Below are 26,805 nucleotides of genomic sequence, written 5' to 3' on the forward strand. Positions count from 1 at the left end.
CTCAGCATTGCATAGTCCAGGCATATAAGGGAGGATCATATACATTCTTGTTCTTAAAATGAGTCTCTTGCCATTCTCACAGAGTTCACCTCAAGTACAATCCTGACTTTAAATCTTGCTAAAATTTTGGCTCATTTTTTCCTTCTCTTCAATTACCCCTTTCTTTCCAAAGGCCTTGGAATGTTATAAATGTACTAGAGGCCCGGTGCACAAAAATTTGTGCACTGGCGGGGGGGGGGCGCGTATCCCTCAGCCCCACTTGTGCCCTCTCACAGTCTGGGACCCCTCAGGAGATAACGACCTGCTGGCTTAGGCCCGATCCCGGGTAGCAGAGGGCAGGCCCAATCCCTAGGTGCCTGCCCTGCAGCCCCTGGTCGGGCTCAGAGCAGGGCCGATTGGGGAGTTGGGGCACTGCCCCCTGTCATGCACAGAGCAGGGCGGATCATGAGATTGTGGTGCCACCCTCAGTCATGCTCAGGGTAGGGCTGATTGGGGGGTTGGGGCGCCTCCCTCAGTCACACTCAGGGTAGGGCTGATTGGGAGGTTGCGGCGCCATCCCCTGTCACGCACAGAGCAGGGCGGATCAGGGGGTTGTGGCGCCACCCCTGTCACATACAGAGCCGGCCGGTCAGGGGGTTGGGGCGCTGCCCCCTGTCACGCACAGAGCAGGGCTGATCAGGGGGTTGGGGAGCTCCCCCCTGTCATGCACAGTGTAGGGCCGATGGGGAGGTTGCGGCTCCACCCTGTCACACACAGAGCAGGGCGGATCAGGGGGTTGTGGCGCCACCCCTGTCACATACAGAGCCGGCCGGTCAGGGGGTTGGGGCGCTGCCCCCTGTCACGCACAGAGCAGGGCTGATCAGGGGGTTGGGGAGCTCCCCCCTGTCATGCACAGTGTAGGGCCGATGGGGAGGTTGCGGCTCCACCCTGTCACACACAGAGCAGGGCCGATCAGGGGGTTGGGGCGCTGCCCCCTGTCACGCTGCTCCAGGGGCCAGGAGGCCTCGCTGTTCTGCTGATCCCAGTGCTGGGAGGCCTCGCTGCTCTGCTGATCCTGGTGGTGGGAGGCCTCGCTGCTCCGTTTGACACCGGGGCAGTGAGGCCTCGCTGCTCCGCTGATCCCTGTGCCCGGAGGCCTTGCGGCTCCGCTGATCCTGGGTTCGGGAGGCTCACGGCTCCACTGATCCCGGGGCATGAGGCCTCGCAGCTCCGCTGATCCCGGGTTCCGGAGGCCTCGCGGCTCCACTGATCCCGGTGCTGGGAGGCATATTACCCTTTTACTATATAGGATAGAGGCCTGGTGCATGGGTGGGGGCCGGCTGGTTTGCCCTGAAGGGTGTCCCAGATCAGGGTGGGGGTCCCGCTTGGGTGCCTGGCCAGCCTGGGTGAGGGGATGATGGCTGTTTGCAGCTGGTTGCACCCCCTTCAGGGTGGGGGGTCCCCACTGGGGTGCCTGGCCAGCCTGGATGAGGGGATGATGGCTGTTTGCAGCTGGTCACACCCCCTTCAGGGTGGGAGTCCCCACTGGGGTGCCTGGCCAGTCTGGGTGAGGGGCTGAGGGCCATTTTCAGGCTGGCGGGTGACTGAAGCTCCCAACCTCTCCTTTTTTTCTTTTTTTTTTTAAATTCTGGGATTTCTTTACCTTTTATGGCTGTCACTGGAGTTGAGAGCCGGCTTTAGCTCTGAGGCTCGGCTCCAGCTCTGAGACCTCGGCTGCTGAAAGCAGGTTTCTGGGCTTTGTTTACCTTCTGTATTTGAAACTTTGTTGCGACTCCAGCTCTGAGATCCCGGCTGACTGAAAGCAGATTTCTGGGCATTGTTTAGCTTCTATATTTGCAACATAGTTGCTTAGCGTGCAAGCTCAGAGGCCGGCGGCAGCAGGCAGGGAACCTTTGCTTCCTCCTTCACTGGAGCAAGCAAGCCTCCTGTTCACTTCAGTTGCCTGGCTGCCCGCCGCCATCTTGGTTGGCAGTTAATTTGCATATCTTGCTGATTAGACAATGGGAAGGGTAGCGAAGTTATGGTTAATTACCATGTTTGTCTATTATTAGATAGGATTAGAGGAAATAACTTTGTTCTTCATTTTATTCCTATTCCAAATAGTGCTGTGAATTATCCTATCACATCCAAAGTTGCCTATCAGGATGTTTGCCTAACCAAGGAGCTATCTCCCCACCTCTAGGAGTCAGCATGGAAGGTTAACTGTGGCTTTTAAAGGAACTTTTTTCTCTTCCCACTACACTAAAATATATTACTTATATAATATGTAAGTAAGGTCATGTATAAACAGTCCTGGCTCCAGGGGATCCATAACCTTGTATCTGGTGGAAAAATGCTTTTATTCTACTTGCCCATAAAGTTAAAGCCTTTTTCTTATTAAGATGCCCCCTTTCCCCAAAACACCTTAAGGAGTATTAAGGTTAAATGATTAAAAGAAATTATCTAATTTGGCATAGCCAGAAGTCAGAAGACTTAAGTTCTAGTCCCAGGACCAGTTCACTAGATACTTGCACTGTGATACTGTTATCTAACGTAATCTTTCTGGGCTGGTTTCTCAGCTGTCAATAATGAGAGGATTTTGCTAGGATCAGAAGGATTTTCCTCTGCTCTGATATTTTTATGGAGGTAATACATTTTAAAATGAGGCCAAATAATAACCTAAAAAAAGAGAGAAAAAATTATTCTTATATGCTACAATTCAAACCCAATTGAAAGATATTTTATTTGAGGGTCTAGTGTAGGTGGCAGTTTAGGGTTTTGAATGTAGCAAACCACAGAAAAAACAATTGCTAATTAGGTTTCTCTTTTCCTATCTTGCCAAGATACTTCATTTCTAATCATCTGAATGACTGAGGAAGACATATTTGAATATTTCATAACTTCTTTTGATACCATTTTGAGAGAATTAGACTAAATGGGAATAAGATTGGGAAGAGCAGTTCATTTTCTTTTCTACGAGTTGGCTCTTATGGCTAGATTCCCAGCCAGGACCACAATAGAAAGACAACATATGTACTCCTTTTTTTTTTTTTATTCCTGAGTTTTAAAAAGTAACTAAGAAATGATAATCAAAAAACAAATATGAAAATCTTTAGAATTTAGAAATCAGTATAATTCCACCTTCTACTTGTTTAGCATTTTGTTTCCACCAAAGCTATTTCACATGTATTATCTCTTGGGAAGCCAACTGGTTGGCTCAGTTGACTGGAGCATGGTCACAGGCACCGAAAGGTTGCCAGTTCAATTCTCTGTCAGGGCATACACCTGGGTTGTGAGTTTGATCCCTAGAGGAGCGTACAGAATGCAATGGATTTATGTTTCTCTCCCCCTCCCCCCCCCCCCCCCCCCCCGCCCCTCTTTCTCTCTCTCTCTCTTTCTGTCCTCAGGTGAGGATTAAAAAAGAAAAAAAATCTCTTGGGGAAATGAAAAAGATTTTCAGAAAGACACTGGCACTATGGTAAATTTACTATCTATTCATTTGGCTTTTTATATCATAAAAGAAGCAAAATAAATTGAACAAGATAAATACAGTTATTCTCAAAATGTAAGTAAAGCCAAATAGGCTGAGAAGGGGAGAGTCATGAAATTGCCCTCCTTTCTTGGAAGAGCTAGAGGATGAGCTGATTCTGCTGTGCCCTCCGCAGGATGAGTAAGTACCCTCAGCTTCTCTTGAAAAAGAGCTTCATGTCCTGAACACCAGAGGCTGCCTTTCCTATTCCAGTTGCAAAGCAGACAGACCTAGTACATGACCCAGTTTCAACAGTCAGCCCCACATTTCCTGTCGACAGGAGTACATTATTGCATACCTAATGTAAATAGTCTGAGAAATTAGTCTGGATAGAAGGTCCTAAAGTGCCTTGTATCATGTTAAGGCATATAAGATAGTCATACAGGTTTGTTGTTGTTGTCATATGAATATTAAATTTCTAAAAATTCATCCAGTAAGATCTATATGGTAAAAAATAAAAACTCTCTGCACAGCCCATCCCAATCTTACTACCCCTGAGGTAACTGTTGTTAATAGTTTAATTAATGTGTGTCATCCCAGACCTTTGCTAGGCCTTTAAGAAACAACATAGACACATACGCACAGATATTCTACAATGATCTTTAAATAAATGCAATCCTATATACCTTGCTATTTGTTTTAAAGTATCTTTAAAAATATGAAGGTCTTTTCATATCAGTATATTTAGATCTTCAATATTTTAAAATAAGGACTAGAATTTTACAGTATAGTTGTATGACGGTTTGTTCAACAATTTCCTTATTTAGTGGCATTTAGGTGAGTGTCCAGTTTTTCAAGTATTAAAATGCTATAATGAATTACCCTCATATTTTCATTCTCTGGATATTTCTGTAGGATAAAATCATAAAAGAGCCAAAGTGTATGTCCATTTTAAACTTTGATAGACATTGCCAAATTGCTCTTTGAAAATATTGTTGGAGAATTTTAAGCAGGGGAACAATTTGTAGCATTGATATTGGGTTGGAGTTTAAACCTGGAGATGATTAAGGCCATTTCAATAGTCTTGGTGAGTCATTTGGTCTAAAAAATTGTCCAAGTCAGTGGGGATAGAGAGGCGCAAACAGATTTGAGGAACTCTGGGAGATAGATTTAATGGATTTGTTGACTTGCATAGGCCAGTGCCTTGGATGAAGCTCAGGTTTCTGACTGGGTGGTTCCATTTATCAAGATGCAAACATAGGAGGAGGGGCAGATTTTACTCCTGTTTCAGTTCCCGTCTCAGGAAATGGAACCACCATGTCACTTACATGCTCAAGCCAAAGCCTAATAGTTGGCCATAGTTTTGTGTGTGTTTTTTCATCCCACATCCAATCCATTAGCAAGTCCTATCAGACTCAAAATATAATCTAATTTATAAAATCTAAATTTGAAGGTAGAGCTAACAGGACCTGCTGATAAATTTAAAGTATATTCTAAACTTGATTTCTTACTTTGACTACTACCAGCCTATGGCAGCCTTTCAACCGGTCTCCCTACTTCTACTCTTTTTTAAAAAATATATTTTATTGATTTTTACAGAGAGGAAGGGAGAGGGATAGAGAGTTAGAAACATCGATGAGAGAGAAATATCGACCAGCTGCCTCCTGCACACCCCCTACTGGGGATGTGCCCGTAACCAAGTACATGCCCTTGACCGGAATCGAACCTGGGACCCTTCAATCCGCAGGCTGATGCTCTATCCACTGAGCCAAACCGGTCAGGGCACTACTTCTACTCTTAACATCCGCCCCCGCCCCCCTCCCCCCCCCCCCCCCCCCAGGGATGTTGACTACTCTCCACACACAACATGTTTTAAAAATGTAAATCAGATGTTCATCCCCAAACTCCCCACCCCCTTAGATCCCTTCATTGATTTTTTTTTTAATTTCTTCTTAGAATAACATCTAAATTTCTTACTCTTTTCTATGGGCCCTCAGTGGTCTGGCCTTGGCTACCTTTTGACCAGGTCTCCTACTGTTTATTCTTTTCCTTGTTAACTACTCTCTAACCACTTCGAAATTTTCTCTGTTTTGCAAATATGCCAAGCTTTTTCCTACCTTAGGTCTTTGCCCTAACTGTATTCTCTGCATAAAACATTCTTCACTCTTGTCCCTGTTACTTCTTTCTCAGCTAAATGCCACCTTCTCTGGCTGCCCTAGCTAAAGGAAATCTCTCCCATTCATGATCATACTTCCCTGTTTTATTTTCTGCATAGCAAAATTGCTATTTTAAATGAATTTGTTTATTTCTCATTTAATTATTTATGTCTATCAGCCTCTCCTATAAAAGACTAAGCTCCTTGAGGGCAGGATACTAGCATGTAGAATTAATTCTGATGCATAGTAGGCTCTCAGTGTTGAATGAATGGGTGGACTGATGAATCACCACTAGGGGAACATAGCCTTTTCTCCGCTAAGGCTGATCATTTTGTTCCTGCCTGAATTGCAAATACATATACATTCTCTTAATTAGTTAATTATGTTTACTGTAGTTCGTGGTACCTAGGGCTGTGTCCCCAGGACTAACAGTAGAGGGTGCCAGAATATCGTTTCTTGGGCACAGCCAATGAGATGGCTAGGAGCTTCAATTCTGGGGAACCATTAGCTTTCATGTTCATGGAAAAGGGAATACTTTGTTTAGGACTGCACTGTCCACATATGACTGAGCACTTGAAATGTATCTAGTCCAAACTGAGATGGGCTATAAATATAAAATACACACCACATTTTGAAGACTTAGTATGGGAATAAAGAATGTAAAATTCTTACTAATAATTTTTATATTGATTATATGTCGAAAAGATAATTCTGTAGATATGTTGGGTTAGAGGAAATATACTATTAAAAATGATTTCACTGGTTTCTTTTTCTGTGGCTATCAGAACACTTGAAATTAAATATATGGCTCACATTTGTAGCTTGCATGTTACTCTTGGACAGCACTGGTCTAGGGCATTTTCTTCAGGTAGTGGAGTTATATGTATTGTACTTAGTGATTATTTGCATTTTTCCTCCCATACAAGTTTTTGGCCTGAATGCTGTGCCAATTTCCTCTCCTCCCCAACCCTCTTCCAGAAAGTTAGGCTTCGTTTTGTTTGCAGGCTCTTTGTTCTTGGGACAATAATGGATTTTGCTGGGTTAATTTTTCCCCTTTTAGGGGTGGGAGTGTTTGTGGTGAGGTGCTTTGTGTTGGTTTGTTTCCTGAAGTAGAGTGAAACGTAGGGATGTCAGCAATGGTGACAGGGAACTGAGAAGTTCCCCACTACTGAGACCAGTGTTGTGAGGTTGAAAGTGCTGCTGACTTGTTGGTAGCGAGGAACCCGAGCACCCTGTGAAGTCCTGCTGTAGATGGAGGTGCTAAGAGCTAGTCCTAAATCAGAGGAGAGTGGCAAACTCACACTCTATATGCAGTACATCCTATATAATAAAAGGCCAATATGCAAATAGCCCAAACAGCAGAACACTGAACAATCGATTGCTGTGACATGCGCTGACCACCAGGGGACATGTGCGGAACATGGCAGGCGTTGGCCACGGTGGGATGGTGGAGCAGGTGAGGGGGGGTGCCAGACCAAGGTGGGGTACCAGTTGCTGTCATCAGGGTGAGCCTCTAGTGGTTACTGAAAATTCTTTGCTCCCGAGCTGTGGTCCCGCCTGGCACTTGCATCCACTGCTGGCGCCAGCCTTGCTTGTACCTGATGCCAGTGCTGGAGCCACCACTCGCACTCACAGCCAGCACCAGCCCCGCTTGCACCTGCAACCGGTGCCCGGCACCAGTCCCGGTCACTCAGCACCATCAGCTCCAACGCCAGCAGCGGGTGTGAGCAGGGCCAGCGTAGTCAGCGGGTGTGAGCGGCAGTGGGAGTGGGGCTGCCAGCAGATAGGGGACCAGGGGCTGTGGCAGGAGGGGCCAGGCGGGGTCATGAAGGATGGGCCTATACCCTCCCCTGTGCCTACCGAAACCTCTCAGCCCACAGTTCCTTTCAAGGTGCACTGGGCCCCTAGTTAATATATAAGATACCATCTGAAATTGCTCATGTGTTTATTGTCTGTATCTCCCCTTCGCTAGAATGTAAGCTCCATGAGGGCAGAACCTTTATCTTTCTTGCTCACTGTAGTATTCTGGTTCAGATCCCTGGCTCAGTGCCTGGCACCTAGTAAGTAGTGGTCAATACATATTGAATGAATAAATAATTATGTTCATTTAGTCCAAGAGTAAAGTATGACCTTTATATAAAAGACTTATTTTCTGTCATTTTACTTGTATACCTAATGTTTGTGATGCTATTTTGCATTAATTATCTTCCTGTTTGGAGTGTTTACAGATGGTGAGTGCTGATCTGTGTAGCAAAGGGCATTTTCTCAACAACTGGTGAAAGCAGCTAACCAAAAGGACATGGAACAAATACATCCAATCCAAGGCTTACTTGTGACTTTGCTCACTTAGTCTATGTTAAGGTCATTCTTTAAATGATTGTTGCTTCGTGGAAATTTATAAAGAACAAATATTTTGCTATTTCTCTGACTAGGAGTTTTGTCTCATAGTAAAATTGATGAGCCCTGGCCAGGTGGCTCAGCTGGTTGGAGAGTTGTCCCATACACCATAAAGTTTGTAGATTTGATTCTGGTCAGGGCACGTACCTAGGTTGTGGGTTCAACCCCCAATCAGAGCATGTATGGGAGGCAACAAATTGATGTTTCTCTCTTGCATCAATGTTTCTCCCTCCTCTCTAAAATCAATTTTTAAAAAATTTGATGATACCATGGTTTCCTTCACGACATCAAAGACCCAGCTTCCTTGTATCTTTATGCTCAGCTATTCTTAATAAATGATTGTTGCTTCGTGATCACATAATGGCTGATCCACCTACACCTTCAGGTAGAAAGAAGGGGGAGGGTGTAAGGGGATAAAGATATATGCCAGCTGAGTCAGTATCCCCCTCCCATTTGGGGGGGGGGGATGTTTTTTACTTGTGGCGAAATTCATGTAACATTAAGTGAAACATTTTAAGGTGAACAATTCATTGGCATTTAGTGCATTTACAGTCTTGTGCAACTAGCATCTCTATTCACTTCCAAAACATTTTCATTACCTCAAAAGAAAAATCCAGCATCTACTAAGCAGGTGCTTTCCATTCTCCCCTACCTCCAGACCTAGCAAGCACCAATCTTTCTGTCTGTCTGTCTGTCTATGGATTTACCTATCCTAGATATTTTTTATAAATGGAACTGTATAATATGTGGCCTTTTGTGTTTGGCTTCTTTCACTTAGCATGTTTTCCAGGTTCATCCACATTGTGGCAGGTATCAATGCTCCATTACTTTTTATGGCTGCATAGTATTCCATTGTGTGTCTATACTACAATTTATTCATTCCACTTTTGATGGACATTTAGGCTGTTTCCACATTTTGGCCATTGTGAATAATGCTACTATGAGCATTTGTGTACAAGTATGTAAGTATCTGTTCTCATTTTGGGAGGGGTATATACCTAGGAGTGAAATTGCTGGGTATTATGGTAATTCTATGTTTATGTGCTGTTGTTTTTTTTTAAAGTAATACCTCTCTAAGCTCTGTGTGCAATAATTACTGCCATTCACTGGGGAGTGGGCAGGGCCCTGTAACCAAGATGTCTGTTTTGGATGTGAGAGTCAACAGAGAGCACCAGAACTCTAGGATCTGTGATCAGAGAGCCTTTCCTGGCAACAACCATAGAGGGCAGAGTATTGGGATTTATGCATATGAAGTAAGAATTCAAGAGTCTTGAATTTTCTTTCCTTACATTCAGTCCTGGGATATGGAGTCCTCCTGGCCTTCCAGAGTGCTGACCTGGAACTGTGACCTCTGGGCTCCAGTTCTCCATCACACAGTCAGGCCTTGAAGTCCAGGATCAGAGCAGCTAACGTTGTCCTTTGCTTAAGCATGAAGTGAGGCCCTTCTGTTTGAACACGCTTGGAAGTGTACCAATGTCCGGACTGGTGGTGATGGCGGCATTAAGATCCGGAGGATGGATCCAGAACTAGAGGGCCTCTCACAAGTATTCACTCAGTATGAAGTCAGTTTTAATCGGCCCTATTCCACCAGCATCAAACACCGGAGGCTGGCAGCTTTTCATTTCAGGGTAGTGACCTACCTGGGAGGTCTAAAGAATGGTTCTGACAGTGTTCCAAGAGAATCGTTTCCTGCTGTTATGTGCCTGTGTGCAGGTATAATGTGTGTGTAGGAGGGTGGAAAAAGGCAAGAGAGGGCGGGCCTTCATGCCTATTGGGTGGGCGGAGAGGACCTACCGTGCTGTGTATGGCAGTCACATTTCACAGCTCTTTGACAGGCTGTAACTTCCAGTACATTTAGTGATCATTTCTCTGCTGCTTTTCCACTGAGACTCATTAAACTATAAAAATATGGCAGTGTTGTGAACATCTCTGTCCATATCTCCAGCATTAGTCTAGCTCCTTCGAAATTGACAGTCTTTTCCCTCCCTCCGTCCTTCTCCTCCTACAGTTAGGGACAAAATCACCTATCAAGCAAAGAACTAACTGAAAACCTGTGACAGTGGCTCTTTTGCCTCCTAAACTACTATTTTTCAAGCAGTGCATTGGACCACTTTGGGAATTCTTCACTGTGTCCTCACTGTGTTTTGTCTGATCTCCTTGTTTGAGCACCTGTCTCATTAAATCACCTCCCATCCCCTAAAGTGCACTTGGGTAGTCCTTTTTTTTGAAAAATATATTTTTATTGATTTCAGAGAAAGGGAGAGGGAGAGAGAGAGATAAACATCAATGAGGAGAGAGAATCATTGATTGGCTGCCTCCTGCACACCCCACATGGGATTGAGCCTTCAACCCAGGCATGTGCCATGACCAGGAATCAAACCAGATCTCCTGGTTCATAGGTCAGTGCTCAACCACTGAGCTACACCAGCTGGGCTGAAAACTCCTTTTTAAACTTGCCTTTCTCCAGAAAGTGTTACTTTCCCTTTGCCTTGATTTCTTCCCTCCTCTGCCCTGTGTCCTCTTTTCTATAGTCATCACTTCTGAAATAAGCCCCTTAAGCCTACTTCCTCTGGTGAAGGATATGGGTAGTTTTCATTTGCTCCTCAATGGTTTTCATTTCTCCCCACTCTCCATCCATGTGATTCAACTGGGGTTGATGCCAGTCACAGTGATTGATTCAGACAATCCAGGCCAGACAATACTAGTTTCTTCAGGGTTTTGTAGAAATGAAGAAAACGGCATTCTTTCTTCCTACTAGGGTTAGTAAACTAACCCTAACTACTAGGTAACTAACCAGCATAAGTGGTAGTTGCTGGGGACAATCTTTCTCATCGTCGAAGGACATGCTTCCTGAAAATGACACCCACACGGGAAGGCAGTCACTAGAGAAGGACAGAGACAGATTTCCAACCATCACACGTGAGCACCTGAATCCTGAAGCTATTTTCATTGATCGGCTGCCTCCTGCACACCCCACATGGGATTGCAATTATTTGCAATTATTTCTGGTATGTGAGTCAATACATTTCATTTTATTCTCAGTCCAGTTTGAATTGGGTTTCCATCCCTTGCAGTTAACAGTGTTGACTTAGACAATGCCTGTCAGCCTGCTGATACCCCACTTCCTCTTTACTCTGTCTTTCCTTTTGGGCCTATTTAGTAGGAGGTGGTGTCTCAGACTGTCTCGCCTATAACCTAGACCTCCTCAGCTCTTCCTACCGACCCTCACCTGTGTTATAATCCCATGCATACACGTATCTAGGGTTTTCCTAGTTCACTTGATTTTCACCTAAATCTCTGAGGGAGGGAGAGGAGGCATTGTTATCCTCTTTCTTCAGCTGAGAAAACAAGTTGAGAGAAGTTTATGATGATTTCCCCATATCAAACCCAAGTTTCCAGACTGCTGATCTGGAAGAGTCCTTTCATATTATATTGCCTCCCCAGGGTAGAAACAAGGCTTTAATGTAAACTCAGACTGTCCTCTCCCACGGGAACCTCTTTTCTCTAACACCTATGAAAAAGGCCCAGTGGAAAAGAAGGCCCCAGATTTGTTTCTGCGTCTCTTTCAGAATGGCTGCTCTCCATTTCCCATCATTTGGATTCCATGTCATCTGTTGGTACCACAAGGCTTTGTTACTGTAATAGGTTATTTCTCAAATATTTAACCTAGTTTAAGACTGTCACTGGTTCTGGGTTATATGATCCCTTGGCTTCCCATTGACTCTTTTAACTCTCCAATTTTAACATCCCAAGACCTCCCACAAGGCCCCGCAAGTCATCTATCCTTCCTGCATATCTTCCTGACCTGCTTTTTATGCTCCTATGCCTGGGCTGGGATATGTAGCAGCGAAGAGACTAGTGCATGCGCTACTGGCGCTGCTGCTTATTTTCATCTGGGCTCTTCCTCTAGATGGCTACAGTGGTTGCTTCTCCTCTTGATCTTTACCAATCTGTTCATGATCTTTCATGTCTGAGATCAGTTTGTCTTCATACATCTTCTGAAATAAACATTATTGGTTGCCTAGTCAGAATCCATTGCTTCCTTCCTAATACTACCTGATTTTTGCTAACAGATCTTCTTTCCAAGGAAGTGCATGTGCTTCTGGAGAAGCTAACTATAAAGTCATCTGTACAGTTGGTCCTGATTGAACCAAGGGTAATTGTAGTAGTAACTGGGGAAATTAGTAAATATTCTACTTCTAGATACATGGTAGGATTACCTTTCCTAGCTTGTTGAAGTTAGGTGTGGCCATGTGACTTGCTTTGGCCAATAAAATGTGAGTAGAGGTGACGCATGTCATTTCCAGGCAGAAGCCTTTAAGAGCCCGTGTATGATTCACCAGGTCCCCTTCCCCCTGCTGCAGTAATTGCTAAAGCATGTGTCAAGATGAAGCCTCCATCAGCCTGGGTCCCAGAGTGACCATATGGTACAGCTCCCCATGCTGATCTCCGCTGGCATGTAGTGAGCAAGAAATGAATTTTTGCTGTATTAAGCTGTTGAGATATGGGAGTTGGCTATTTACTGCAGTACAAGCAAATCATCCTAATTGATACGTAATTTCATCCTCTTACCAGTGCCTGCCTGGGTCAGGAATCTAGCCTAAGCCAAGCAATCCACGGCATTCCTTGGTCAAGGAATGTTTTGAGGGAAAAAGGCTTGGGACTGTTAGTATCCTGAGATGCGAAGGGAGGTTTGCTGGGGCTTTGAGGGAAAAGGTTTCATCACTCTTAAGAGAGCCACCTGAAAAGATGGAGTCTCTCATCCTCTGGACGTTAAGTGTAAATGTGAAGCCTCGAATTACTAAGTCATCTTGCTACCAGCCTGAAGATAAAGCAAATAAACAGGAGAGTAATACCAAAAGAATGACAAAGAAGTGATGCCAAAGCTCTGATTAATCATAACCATTTTTTACCCTACTGTTGAACTTTTTCAATTGGAAAAGCCAATAAGTCTCCTTTACTGTTTAAGCCATTTGAGATGGGGTTTCTATTATATACCTCCAAAAGCAACCTAACAGTTTGTAACTTCCTTTCCCAGTTCTTATCTTTACTTCTCACTCTTCAATCCAGTCTTAGAGAAATGATAACTAATAATAGTGTCCATTTATAGACTTACTATGTGTCTGGTACTATGCTAAGTGCTTTCCAGAAAGAGATTCTGATTCCATTTCAGAGTAGCAAATGTGTGTATGAGCTCCTTGAGAGCAGGAATCTTTTAAAACTTATATTTGCTTCCCCCACAATGGAGATTTGGTGCAAAGTAGGTGCTCAACCAATATTGACTAACTGAACAAATACAAGTCAAGCTTTACCCTTAAAGAGCTTATAGTAGTATTGACTCCAAGTCTCACAAACCTGGAAGATTAGAGATCAATACAAGAGAGTATAAGCTGTTAGGTACTAAATTAGAGATCCAAAAGGCATGTTGTTAACAAACAGTAAAAGCTATAAAGGAAGGATGTTATTGCCTGAAGGTTGGGAGGAAAGGTTTTTGAAGGTCAGATTTGCTCGTAAGAAGGAAAAAGAAAAGATCAGATTTGGATAAGCATTGCAAAGTGGGAGAGTGGACGTCACATATCACTTAGAGTTAGGGCAATAACAAGCACCAGGGAATGTGATGCATTGAAGATCATTCAATATAGATGCTCAATACATGTTAGGTCTTTCATTTTTCTCATCATGAGACAACAGAAAGCCACTTTTCTCTTTAACTGTTTGATACAGGCTTGGGATAAAAGAGGTGTGGCCACTACCCTGACCATTTAGCTGCCTACTTGCTCAAACCCCTTGCACACAGTAGGCAGTCAAAGATGTTTATAAAATGACAAAGACATCCATCCATGCACGTTTTCTCCCCAGGGAAAGACACATTTAAAGGCTTGTCGGCCAAGCATTCTATTTCTTTTCTGGCTCTTTTAACACAATGGTTGGCACACGGTAAGGCCCTTACTTAATTCTTGCTTGAATTGATTCAGATGGGAAGAAGTTATTTGCCTAGCGAGCCTGATTTCTCAGCACATCAACACTTCATCATACCTCTGTCAGATCAGACTCTCAATAGGGTATCTCAACTACATGCTATTAAAATACCTAAATAGAAGCCCCATCTGTTTGAATAGACTGAGCCTGATGAATCAGCAAGAGGGGTGGGAGGCTGATCCAGCCAGACATGAACTGATCCAGCGGGGAACAGGCAGCTCTCTCTCCCTTTGCTACCCCAGAGCGCTCACAACAAAACATGCAGATTTATAAAGAGAAAACGGAATCAGGCAGTTAGGAAAACATGAGCGCTGAAGCAAACCACATGGCAGTGTCTGTGGGCTAATTAACAGGTCTGGCTGGAGCACCTTGTCCCAGCTGTGGCTCGTGCAGAAATGTTTGTAGGAGCAGGAGCAAGAGGAGTTCAGGGAGTCACCCCTTTCATAATTCCTGCACCTCTGGAATTTAGATTTTGCTTTCATGCAATTATAAAAAGCATTTTTTTATAAAGCAGGATTTATTTGGGGAGCTGTTGCTGGTGAAGTCACCAAGGACCTAAAGACCTAAGATAAAATACAATGATGGAAAAATGTTGAGGAAGCTGCATCCTTTTTCTTTTTTTACTTCCCCAAGAATTTTGTATGAACATCCATCCGTCCTTCATGAGATGTTATCAAGCCTTCATTTCCAGATTGTCTTGGCTGCCAGAGTCATAATCACAGTCAACTTCTCAACTTCCGGTCTCCTTTTCCCCACCTCTCTTTAAATACCCTGGGTGTGGACTGCATTCTTTGACGCTGCCACTGAAGAAGAAAAAATATTTGGAGGTGGAGTCACTCTTCACCACACTAAAGCACATGTTGGTAAATGTTCTTTCCTATGCTCTACACCTCTCGGGAGCACTTAGCACACAAGGCCTTGCACACAATAGGTGCTCAATAAATAATCTGTTATATTGAATCATGTCTCAGTTCTCTTGGTTAAGAAAGAAGTGTTTGATGTGCGTTCTTATCACCACCACTGGTATGATTTTTCTTCTACTCCTCTGTCAACTCGGTATGTACCCTTAACCCAGCTCACCATACACATGCAAACACAGTCCCACTCTATCCCATTCAGGTGTTTCGATTGCTCCTTTAAGGTTTTATTTAGGGTAGTTTCTTTATTAAATGAGAGGGGAACTGTATAAGAATAAAAAAATCTGGATTCTGGTTCTAGCTGCGCCATTCACTTTGAATATGAGGTAAACTCAGATTCCTCATCTCTGAAATAAGAATAATAGTAATATATGTCTGGCTTACCTCCCAGCGTGGTGCAAGTGTCAGATGAGCTAATACATAGGAAAGCCCTTCGAGAACAGAGGAAGTATTTTAAATGACCATTCTTCTAAGTCCCTAACCCCTTCCTCTAAGTGCATGTACCCGGTAAAGCACATGTAATATTATCAAGAAAAGTCTTCCATAGTGTGTTCCCGGGGACATGTGTTCCTCCCTTCCCCAGGAGAAGCTAGCTGGCTGGCTTCCTGGGCCTGAATGGGACACTTACTCTGCTGCATCGACTGGGTCCAGGGTCAGCCCCTCAGCTGTGCAGCCTCAGAAACTCGATCTTGGCAGAGGCTCTGAGTTGATCAGACTCAGGGATGCTGACTCATACTCACTCACAAGAGACTGATATATAACCAGAATGCCAGTTGATTAATTTACCGTGGGAAACATTTGACCTGATCTGCCCCTTTTCTCCATTTATACCAGTTGTAAGGGAAGAGAGATTATCAGAAGGTTGCTCAGTGAGCAGGGGACTTTGACAAGGGGAGTTAGACCATTCAGATGCTTAACATCAGGCTCTGCTCATCAGCTCTGCTATCTTCTCAACAGGAATCTGCTCTCCAGATGGTCTAGATGTTTCTGGCAGGGAACCCAATTCCAGAATCCTGTTTGCATGAGCCAGAATGTACCAGATGTGCCCTTTTGCCCACATTCCCTTGGCTGGCCAACCTTTTTCTGACCTACACATTTGCTTTTTATGTGTAAATCCTTCCAGACCTCTTGCAGTCTAACTGTGGTTCCCAAAGCCAGTCTGCTGGCCAGGGTGGGTTGATTGCCACAAAAGTACCTGGAGGGTTTACAAAGAAATGGGAATCTTTTTTGGGGTTTAGGAGTCTGAATGTTTACAGGGAGCACAAGTGACTCTGATCATTAGCTAAGTTGGGGAACCACTGATATAAAAGTTTTATTTGGCTAAGAATTGTACTGTTGCTTTAAGATGACGTTACATATTCTGATCTGATCCATTATGGATTGATTGTATAGATTAACTTTCAGAATAAAACATTACTTCTTAGTTCTTAAAGGCCTATCACTGTTGCATCATTGAACCAATTCTCGCCCCTCTCTTCTTCCTTCCCTTCCTCTCTCGCTCCCTCCCTTCCTTCTATCCTTCCATAAATATTTATAAATACCTAATGCATAAGGAAGCTTAACTAGAGAAGGTTGTGGCAATCAACACTCCCAGTGCCAAAAGCAAAAGCTGCTTTTAGATGCTAATAGACTTTGAGGATTAGGACACATAATCCTGGTGCTTCAAGGCCAGCCAATAAAGCCAAGGCCTGACATTGAACAATCTAGAGACAATTTCCCTGTGGTAAGTAACCGTGGGTCTTGGCATACTTCCTGAGCTGATGTCCTCTAGGAAACAACCTTATGCTCACCAGTGGCCTTGAGGGAAACTACATGTCCCCATTTCACTCACGGCAAGGAAAACGCTGCTTTTCCCTCAAACATGTTCCCGTCTCACTAGTACCTGGCAGTGGCTTGCTTCCAGCAGAGCACCCAAATCAGTGGAACCAAGTAAGCATCCTCTAAGGAGGGGGCCAATGTGGGATTGGCATCCCAATATACTAGGCACTGTGCTTTCATAGTTGGTATGTCTTATGCATCATAAAAACTACTAATAAGGGGTAAATAACCCCATTTGCCAGGTAAAGAAATTGAGGCTCAAAGAGGTCAATTTGCTAAAGTTACTTGCAAGCAGTAAGTGGTAGAATTGGGATTTGAATCTAAGCCCATTCAGTTCCAAGTTTTATGTGGTTTTTTCCCCATGATCCCTTGCTGCTTAGTAAACAGGGGCTTTGGAAGTGGGAAGTTGTGTGTGTGTGTGTGTGTGTGTGTGATTGATTCCAGAGAGAGGAAAAGAGAGGGAGAGATAGAAACATCAGTGATGAGAGAGAATCATCCATCGGCTGCCTCTTGCATGCCCACTACTGGGGATGGAGCCCAAAACCCAGGCATGTGCTCTGACAGAGAATCGAACCCATGACCTCCTGGTTCATGGGTCAACGATCAATCACTGGGCAACACTGGCCAGGCTGGAAATGGAAGCTAATTCTGGTTCCTTTCTGGGGGGAAAAAAAGGGCATTAATTGTGGACAATTGGGAGTCTGGCTACCTGGTTTAGAGTCCTAGTTCTGCCATTCACTTGCTGTGTATCTTGGAAAGCTCCCTTTTCCTCCTGGGCCTCAATTTCTTCAATTGTTAAAAGAATCTAGATTTCTAGATTAGACTAGATTGCTGATATGATCAGGCTTTGAAAATCTGGAGACAACTGTTGCCATGTTTCTTAATTGTATTAGATCAAAGCATAACAAATGGATACTAGAAAAACAAAACTGAATGTAAACATGCACACACACAAATATATATACACATATACACATACATATCTATGTATATCTTAGAAGACTAGTTTAAAATAACTAGTATTTATTGGGTATTTTATAGATGCAAGACACTGTACTAACTAGCTTACAAACTTTTGATTCACTCTTATTACATCAACTCAATTTTTATTTATCCATCTCTGAGGAACAAAGAAATAAAGTAATTAGCCCAGGATCACATGGCTGTTACGTAGAGAATCCACTACTGAAATCCAGGCCTGATTCTAGGGCCAGCAGCTAAATAATGGTCTTTTACTCTCTTGCTTTATGCCTCCCACTCTGATGACTGTGTAGGACATTTTTAAAGTTCCATTTGCTATGGCCTGACCTTGGGATATGAGGAAAAAGAAGCCCATATGAGCCCAAGTAAGAGAATTTCCTAGAGACTGTGATTATGATGGGAAGGCAGCTGTAAAAGTCAGACCGAAAATGTTCAGGTTCAGAGGGTATTTTTTCATTTCAGCTGTATCAGAGAAAACATACTGGTCAGCAGGTCCTGGCCATAAAATGGTTTCTTTTCCTTGGCTTTATTAGTAAGCTTTGTTTTCCCAACATTAAGCCCATAAAAGTGAGGCCCCAATTTCTCTAACTAGGTCTAAATAGGAAGAAATAAACCAACGAGGGAAAAACTCCTTCTCTGTCTGATACTGATCCCATGAAAGTGAAGGAAGAGGGAGGAAGACCAAGCTGAAGAACTATCGAAGGGCTGAGTCTTATACAGCCTGGAGCTGCTGCATTTGATGTCCATCCTGTTAAAATGATGCCTTGATGTAATCTGTGGCCTGGGATCTTCCTGGAGAGGGAAGCTGGGTACCCAGACTGAGCCATGGTCTAGGACAGTGGTTCTCAACCTTCCTAATGCCTCGACCCTTTAATACAGTTCCTCATGTTGTGGTGTCCCCCAACCATAAAATTATTTTGGTTGCTACTTCATAACTGTAATGTTGCTACTGTTATGAATCGTAATGTAAATATCTGATATGCAGGATGTATTTAGGCGACTCCTGTGAAAGGGTCGTTCGACCCCCAAAGGGTCGCGACCCACAGGTTGAGAACCGCCGGTCTAGGCGGTGTTATAAACATATCATCAGCCTCATCCAGCCCCAAGGGGTGATATCTGGGTCAGAGTACAAGAGGGTCCAATCCTGGGACCAGGGACAGGAGACTAGGGAGGAAGGTGCAGGTAGGGCCTCCATTTTCTTCTGTGTGTTTTTTTCCCCCCTTGCTCACTTCCCACATCAAAGAGGCCCCTTTTTCTTCTTTGTGTGCCTTATGTCTTCTTCAGGTGGGTTGGAGAGGATTTCAAAAAGCTGTCTATAAATTGCTCAAACTAATTTAGAAGTCATTCTGCATTGTGTATCCAAGCCTACACTTTCAATAATGTCAGAAAAGTTTGCTTCATTTTGGCAATGCAGCAACGAATTAAATGCCATTTTTACTAAACCTACAATGACACAAAGCTGGAAAATATAGCTACAGAACTAAAACAAAATTCAGAATTGTCTAGACACTCTGGAGTGTCTTGTCTAACTCAATAAGATGAAATATATCAGAGATAATTGCAGAATTCTAAATTTAGGGTAAAAAAAGAAAACCAGCTGTTCAGGATGGATGAGTTACCTGGACAATGTTTGTTCATATGGAAGAACTGGGGACTTTAATTAATTACAGGTTGAATATTTTCCAACACTATGATGTGTCTGCTGAAAAAAACCATTGACTGCATGCAGGGAAGTGAGGTGGGGATCATAGGCAGCCCTGGTCCTCTGTGGGCTGTGGTTAGACCACACTCAAGTACTGGGTTCCGTGGTAGGTACCACAATTCTTGGGGGATATTGACCAACTACAGCAAAGCAAATAGGATGGTGAGAATCAGGAAATCAGAGATAATTAATATAATAGCATTTAGCCTGGAGAAGAAAAAATAGTCAACCAAAGGAACACCATGTCACTGTAAATATTTTAAAGGCTCAAGTGTCACAGACAGAATAAGTTTGTCTTTCCCTGCCAAGATGTAGAGCTAGCGCAAGGAGTACAAGTTAAGAAGGCAGATGTCAGTTCAGCATAAGAGCTGTTTAACAGCTGAGCCATTGTCCTAGAGAGGGGGAACTCCCAGAGTCTAAAAAGTACTATGACTTGGAGAAGAACTTGACAGTGGGCAGAGGTGAGAAGTGGGAGAGCATTACTTGTTTTATTTATACTCCCCTACCAGTGGTCCGCAAACTGCGGCTCACGAGCCACATGCGGCTCTTTGGCCCCTGGAGTGTGGCTCTTCCACAAAATACCGACTTCTGCGCATGGGCCACGAAGTTTCAATTGCACTGTACGTGTGCACCCGCACGTGGTATTTTGTGGAAGAGCCACACTCCAGGGACCAAGAGCCGCATGCGGCTCGCGAGCAGCAGTTTGCCGACCACTGCAGACCAAAGGAGCCACCATTGTCTCTGTTTTTCCCCAATTGCATTCATCTAGCTGATTTCACCTGATATTTCTTCCCCCCACCCCCACCCCCCTTGGGCCTCGACTTGGGAGCCATTGACATCAGCTGGAAGATCATGTTCTCTAGCTTCTGAGCAGGGACCATCACTTTGGAAAACCTGAGCCCCTTAGAAATTCTTCCCACAATGAAACTCAAGCTCTTGTATTCATCCATTTGCTTATTATCAGAAAGTCTCACTTTGCTTTTTGAACATAATATTAAGCAATTATTGTTTCTGCTGCAAAAATATTCTTCTTCCATATATTGTACTTTTATTTTTGCAGCAGAAATAATTGCTGCAGAAATAGTTTTATTTGGTAATTTCTAGACATTTTTCTTCCCTGCTCTTAAAAGTAATGACTAGAACTTTGATAACATAATGATTTTAATAATAATTAAATTTATTACACAAAGGGCGGGGGGGGGGGGGAAGATGAACAGGACGTTTTTGCTCTAAGGTTTGCTTGCACAGTTAAAACTTCTCCCTGCAAGGCACAGCCATGCAGCCCTGAAAGAGACTGATCACCATGCATTCATCACCCCTTACCTTACAGCTTATTCCATTGAGAAAGACAGGTAGCCTCGTTCTTAAAATCCTTGATGCAGGAGCTTAGGAGATTTATAGCTCAAATTGTGTTTTTTTTTTAAGAGAATACAAGACGGGCTTCAAAATCTCTTAGAATAAAATAACAAAAACAAAACAACAAATACTTTCATAGTGCTTCCTATATGCCAGGCACTCTTTAAGCATTTCCATAATATAATTTATTTAATCTTCACAATAACCCTGTGGTAGGTGCTATTGTTATCTCCATTTTATAAACTGAGAAAATATGACATAGAGAAGTTATGTAACTTGCCCTGGGTCACAGAGTTAGCGAGGCGAGAGGCTAGGAAGTTGAGCTCATGAGCTCTCACTCCAGAATCCAGGCTCTTAACCACCATGCCATATATACCACCATACCACGTACCCTCTCACATTTAGAACAGTACAGCTCCTTAAGGTAAATCCATGACTAAAGTGTCTAGTCTCAACATCTATCACCTTTTAAAAATGCATGTACTTTTTCCATTATAAAAATAATGGTGTAGTAGCTAAGAATCCTGACTTTAATGTCGGATAAACCTGGACCCAGACGCAAGTTACTCAATGATAAGTTACTTAATTTCTTTAGTTTCCTTATATGTGAATCCATAGATTTGTAAAGAGGATTAAGTGAGATAAAACATGGAATGTGCTTAAGCAGGGTGCCTGGCCCAGAATCAGTGCTCAGGAATATTACCATCTGTTACCATGTATTATAATCAAAGAAAATATGGGAAGCCTGAAAGCAGCAATAAGGAAACACCAATAGTTCCACCACCTGAACTGCTTTTGAACTGGTTTTCCTTTTGTCTTTTACCTTTGTGTAAGAGAAAGTAATGTCTTGCTGTTGTTTATAATTCTGAGAGGGAGTCCTGGTAGCCAGAATGTCCTCTGTTTGCCGAGTCATGACAGGTGGTGGGGATAAAATATGGAGGTAAACATTGGGGTGTATGCGTGTGCATAATTGCTCTGCGTGATACAGAAAGGCAAGTGAGAATCCCAAGGGAGAAATGATGTAATCTCTGGGTTAGATTTTCTGAGCAGTCCCTGTTAAAGGCAGAGAAGGAAGCCATTGAGGGCCCACATTTTAGAATTAGAGCTGTCCCAGTGATGTCTTTTATACCAGCTCCCAATTTGTTGACAGTACTGATGAATCTCTGAGAGCTGAGCCTAAAACCCAAGGAGTCCAGGGGGTGAGGTTCTGGCCTTGTCAAGGCACCAATGAGGAAGGCATGGGGTGCATGGAGAGGCCTGGGAAACCCCAAGTAACTAAAGATCCAGACTTAGGAGAACCATTAGCGAATCCAAAGAGGGTGTTCTCTGAAAGCATTTCATAGATATTGGGATCCTGTATCAGTAATTTTTAACATCAAGTAAAAAAAATCTAATAAAAGTGTGCCTTAAACAAGATGAACACATACCTTTCTCTCAAATAACGTAAAGTTGGGAAGTTGGTAGTCCAGAGCTGGTATAGTAGCATCAAAATATCATCGATGTCCCCGCCTTATTCTTCCAGCTGCCAACATCCTTCATTTGTAGTTTCCACCTTCAAGATTACCTCCTGGTCACGGGTGGTTTCTGCAGCTCCAGCCATCACAGCTACCATACAGGTAGGAGCAAGGAGGAAGTGGGGAGAGCAAACATATGGAGTCAGCCAGTATGTTTCAAAGTGCATTCTTTGCAATATGCCATCCTGTGATTTTTGCTTACATCTTTTCACCAAATCTGTTTCACATAATCAATCCTAATTAAAAGAGGGGCTGCAGACACATCGTTTTTAAGCTTCACACTTTAAGTAAAATTGGAGTTCTTTTAGTAAAGTCAAAGGGAATATAAATATTAAATAGTTAAGTAGTGGTCTATGCCACAACCCCCCCCCCCCCCCACCCCCAACCACAGAATGACAAAAGTAATTTTCCACTCCCCAAATCATGTGCTGGGTGAGGCTCTAGATGTGTTGGTGCTCTCAGGATGTGCTTCCACCAATTCTGAGGAAGAGCAAGACAGTTGTATAACTTATTCCAACACTTGGTTTCAGCTAAGTCAGGCTAAGGACAGATAACAATGACATTTAAAAAGGAATGCCTAGGAGAACAGCCTGGAGGAAGTATAGCATATGATTACGGTGGTGGGAAAAGTGATGGGATCATGACTTTTCTAGTTTGCTGTTGGCATTTGTTTTCTTTTCTTTTCTTTTTTTTTAAATAGAGGATTTTCTGTTTTCCTATTTTAAGACTTCTCATAGAGGGAAGGCATTTGGGTCAGCCTACTTAAAGTAAGACATATGCCCAATGTGCAAAGTAGGTCAAAAGGCCACAAAATGTGTTTAGGAAACAAACCAAGGCATTGGTGGCCCTTGTATAAACATATTGTGTGTGTGTGTCGTACTCAGTTCCATGTCAAAAGGTGCGCCTTAGTGAACTGGCAGAGGCCCCAGGAGGAAAAATTAAAAGAGAGCTGCCCCGGGGAAAGTTATTGAAGAGCAAAGCAGGAGGCCGGTGGGAAGGGACCTGGGTTCTAGTCTTTTCACCACTCCTGCCTTTAAGCAGCTGCATAATCCTGGGAAAATTAACCAATGTTGTCCTGGATTTCTTACCTATAAGATGGGAGAATAGCACAGGATGGTCATTAAAGTTCTCTCAGTCCTAAACAGTTTTATTTTCTGTGATTGTTGAACCCAGAGAGAAAACTATGAAATATGTATAAAGAAGGTGAGGGTAAGGAGGAAAGAAACTAAATAGCCTAATATGTGAAGAGGTTTAGCCAAGAGTAAAAAGCCTTGGAAGAGGAACATGAAAAATAGGAAGCCATTTGAGGGCGATTTTAGATGCATGGTGGCCCTTTGGGTTGGGGGATTTCACATACCCCATCGATGAATTAAACATGTTGATTGCAACTCTAGCATCAGGAGGAAATCCCCATGTGCATCTGATTGCAGCCACCCAATTAAAATTTCTGAAAAATGTAATTACTTTTATAACTACCTAAATCAATGAGATGGGCTAATTCCCTTAGAAAGTTTTTAACTCAATTATTTTTACAAGGTTTTAATTCCACATTTCTCTTAACCTTGCCATATAGCTTTCCACAAGTCTTTTCCTCTTTAAATTTAGTGGTCAGTTTATTTCACTTTCTGAGTGCTTTTTAATTGAAAAAGTAACTATGTACTCTTAATTGGAAAATTAAGAGTGTGCATCTGTGTCTGCATGCACACAAGCACAAGATTGCCATGATTCTTCTAAAATATTTTCCTGGAAAATACCTTATAGTCTAATGTACTGCTCTAATGAGATTGTTTTTCAAATGCAAATAGAGTCCTGAATTCTGCAGAAGAAATGGAGCTTCTCTCTCTGCTCCATTTACAATTATCACACTAATTACAATTATTTTATAATAGCTCTTCCTTGAGCAAAGCTTTGCTGTTCTTCCTGCCACCAGCAACTTGAAAATAAGGAGGTCAAGTCTATTTCCTGGGTTGGTGGAGGAAGTCAATGAGCAGAATGTTAAAGAAGAGGAAACAGAAGAGTGTAAATTTAGCCCCAATTTGGTAGAAATCCAGGCTCTTCACCTTCGCTGTGGCCTCAGTGCAGCCTCCACTCTTTGGTCCCTAAGCCTGAGCCTTCAGGATTGCTTTGATAAAGTTGGGGGTTCCAAGGCCTCTGCTCCCAGTCTCTGCTTTCAAAACTTCCCTTCACTGCAGTATAGACACTCCTTCCCCTCCTTGTTCCTCCTTCTTACTCCCCAGATCCATAGAAAGAGGTGCCTCCATGTAAAGTTAATTTCTGTAATGCACACGCCTCCAAAGTTCTCAGAGACCTTTCCTCTGGGCTCTCCAGCTCTTATCAGGGCCCGACTCAGCACAATGTTGGAGACTAAAGCAAACCTGAGGCAGAAAATTCTAAAGGGCAAGGTAGAGCTTCACTGAAGTTTCTGAAGGAGATGGAAAAGGGATACCCAACACCTCTTTAAAGTATTTTATAAACTTCTCTCCTTTCCAAATTTCACTTCCTTCTTACCTCCATCTCCTCCCTCTGCTTCCCACTCCCCGACCTTTCTCTCTGGGAGTTAACTTCACCTCCTGGAGCCATTTGTCTTCCATCACCTTTTCCAGCGACCCTCTCCCTTCCTCACCAAGGGGCAACAAGCAACAATGCTTAGCTGCCAAAGGAAAATTTCTTTCTCTTTAGAGCTCAGGGGACTGGGTGATATTCATCATTCAACATTACAAAATAGGGACGAGAATCATACTTCATAGAGGTGTTGTGAGAATTAAATGAGATAATATAGGTGAAGTTCTTAGAACAGTGACTGCTATTCATGTGCACAGAGTGCTGTTGACTGAATGCCTTCTTTTGGTGCCTTTCAGATCTGCCTCAGCTTTCTAGCCAAGGCCACATCCAGGACACCCCCAAACTAAAGACACAGTGGGTGGTCCTAGTGCCTGGTTATTTCTGTTCGACATAGTATTCCTCTAATGGGCAATCTTTGTTCCTCCGTCCCTCTTGGACTGGCTGAGCCTTTGACAGATCTGCATTGCGGACGGAGGCTCTTCCTGCCCAAGTCTGCTTCCTCTGCCCTTAACATTTCTCAGGCATTGACCCCTATAAATTTCTTATGCTTCTATTTCTGTCTTTGCATCTGCTCCCTGGAAAACCCAAATGACACATAGTACTTACCGTTACTTACACTTATATATTTATTTGTGTAATATCTAACTAATGTTTGCGGCACACTGAAAAATTCACGAGGAGAGGGGGCCACCCCTACACTTGAAATTACATTCTTAGTTATCTTCCAAAAATACACAAAGCCCTCAAAAAATATCTGTGGCAAGAAAATTAACTTTTGCATGCATTATCTCACTAATCCTTTGAGAGAATTTCCATTATTGTGCCATTTTGAAGGTGAGAAAACTGAACGAGTGAGATTAACTTGCCCAAGTTTGATATGAGGTGTGTTTGATATCACAGATCTGAACCTCTACTCAGTTCTCTCCCTGGACAGGTGAAAAAGAGGATGAAATGACTTTTCAACTAGGACCCCTGGGTTTTCACCTTTCTGGTTCTTATTCCTACAAATATAGTGAGCTTGATTTGAAAAGGGATCTTACCTAATTAATTTTTTGTGTTTCTAATAGTGCCTGGTACATAAAAATGCTCACTCCATGTGTAGTAAAGTGGATGGGCAGTGGAGGGCAGGGATGATGCTTCAAGAAGAGGATTTCTGCTGCCTCTATAGATGCCAGTAGAGGAGTATGAGTCAACTCTGTGGATTATCAAGAGGAATGGAAGCCCAGGACTCTGGAGCACAGCTTTCTCTAACCATAATTCTCCTGCCCCCATGTCTGAGTCAATATGGCAGCGGCCTCTGTAAAGTTTCCATTTGTACTGCAAAGAGAAATCAGTGCATCTGAGAGCCAATCATTTTCCCTCTTGCCTTCAGAGTTGTGATGTATTTCGTGCAGCTAAGAATGAATTATTGCAGCAGAGCCTGGAAGGAACCTTAGAAAAAGATTTAGCCTATTTTTTTTGGCGGGGGGGGGGGGGGGGGGGGTTGGGCGAGGAATTGAGGCCGAGGGAGAGAAAGCGACTTATCTAAGTAGCCGAGGTGGAACTGGAACAAGATCTCATGCCTCTGCATTCCTGACTCCAAGCCTGCAGAGGAAACTGAAGCTCTTTATTTTGTTTCCTAGCAGGAAAGCTAAATGTTGCTTCAGAGAGAGTCACAGCACATTTTGCTGGGATGTGGACCAGGGGGAGAGGATTGGGCCGGCAAGGGGAGGAGGTGAACAGAATAGCAGTACTGTGCAGGAATCAGTGTTTCCTAGACAATTCTGACTTCTGAAAATGAGACATACTCACTGGAAATAGAGTCATAACTGCTGGACTACAGAACTGCCTAATCTAGTTTGATGTTAGTGTTGGAAAGTCTGACCAAATTTGAGTTCTCCTGCATGACTTTCCCAAATCCTCAATAGTTCTAGCCCAAAACAATGCCTGCTTTCTTCCAAGGAGCTCTTGCCACTACGCTGACATTGTCTCTGTG

General features: G+C 43.3%; 1 long non-coding RNA gene across 2 annotated transcripts in view; it reads right to left on the bottom strand.

Moving 5' to 3' along the window:
• LOC139002174 (uncharacterized) overlaps nt 1-26,805 on the bottom strand; it is a 123,879-nt gene that overhangs the window by 1,632 nt on the left and 95,442 nt on the right. For both annotated transcript variants that reach the window (XR_011470129.1, XR_011470128.1), the window contains one exon: nt 22,182-22,359. This is a non-coding gene — a long non-coding RNA (uncharacterized lncRNA). The remainder of the gene's footprint in view (nt 1-22,181; nt 22,360-26,805) is intronic.

Source organism: Myotis yumanensis, unplaced genomic scaffold, assembly GCF_028538775.1.
Source record: "Myotis yumanensis isolate MYYU_CA2020_CCGP unplaced genomic scaffold, mMyoYum1.0.hap1 SCAF_2, whole genome shotgun sequence".
NCBI lineage: Eukaryota > Metazoa > Chordata > Mammalia > Chiroptera > Vespertilionidae > Myotis > Myotis yumanensis.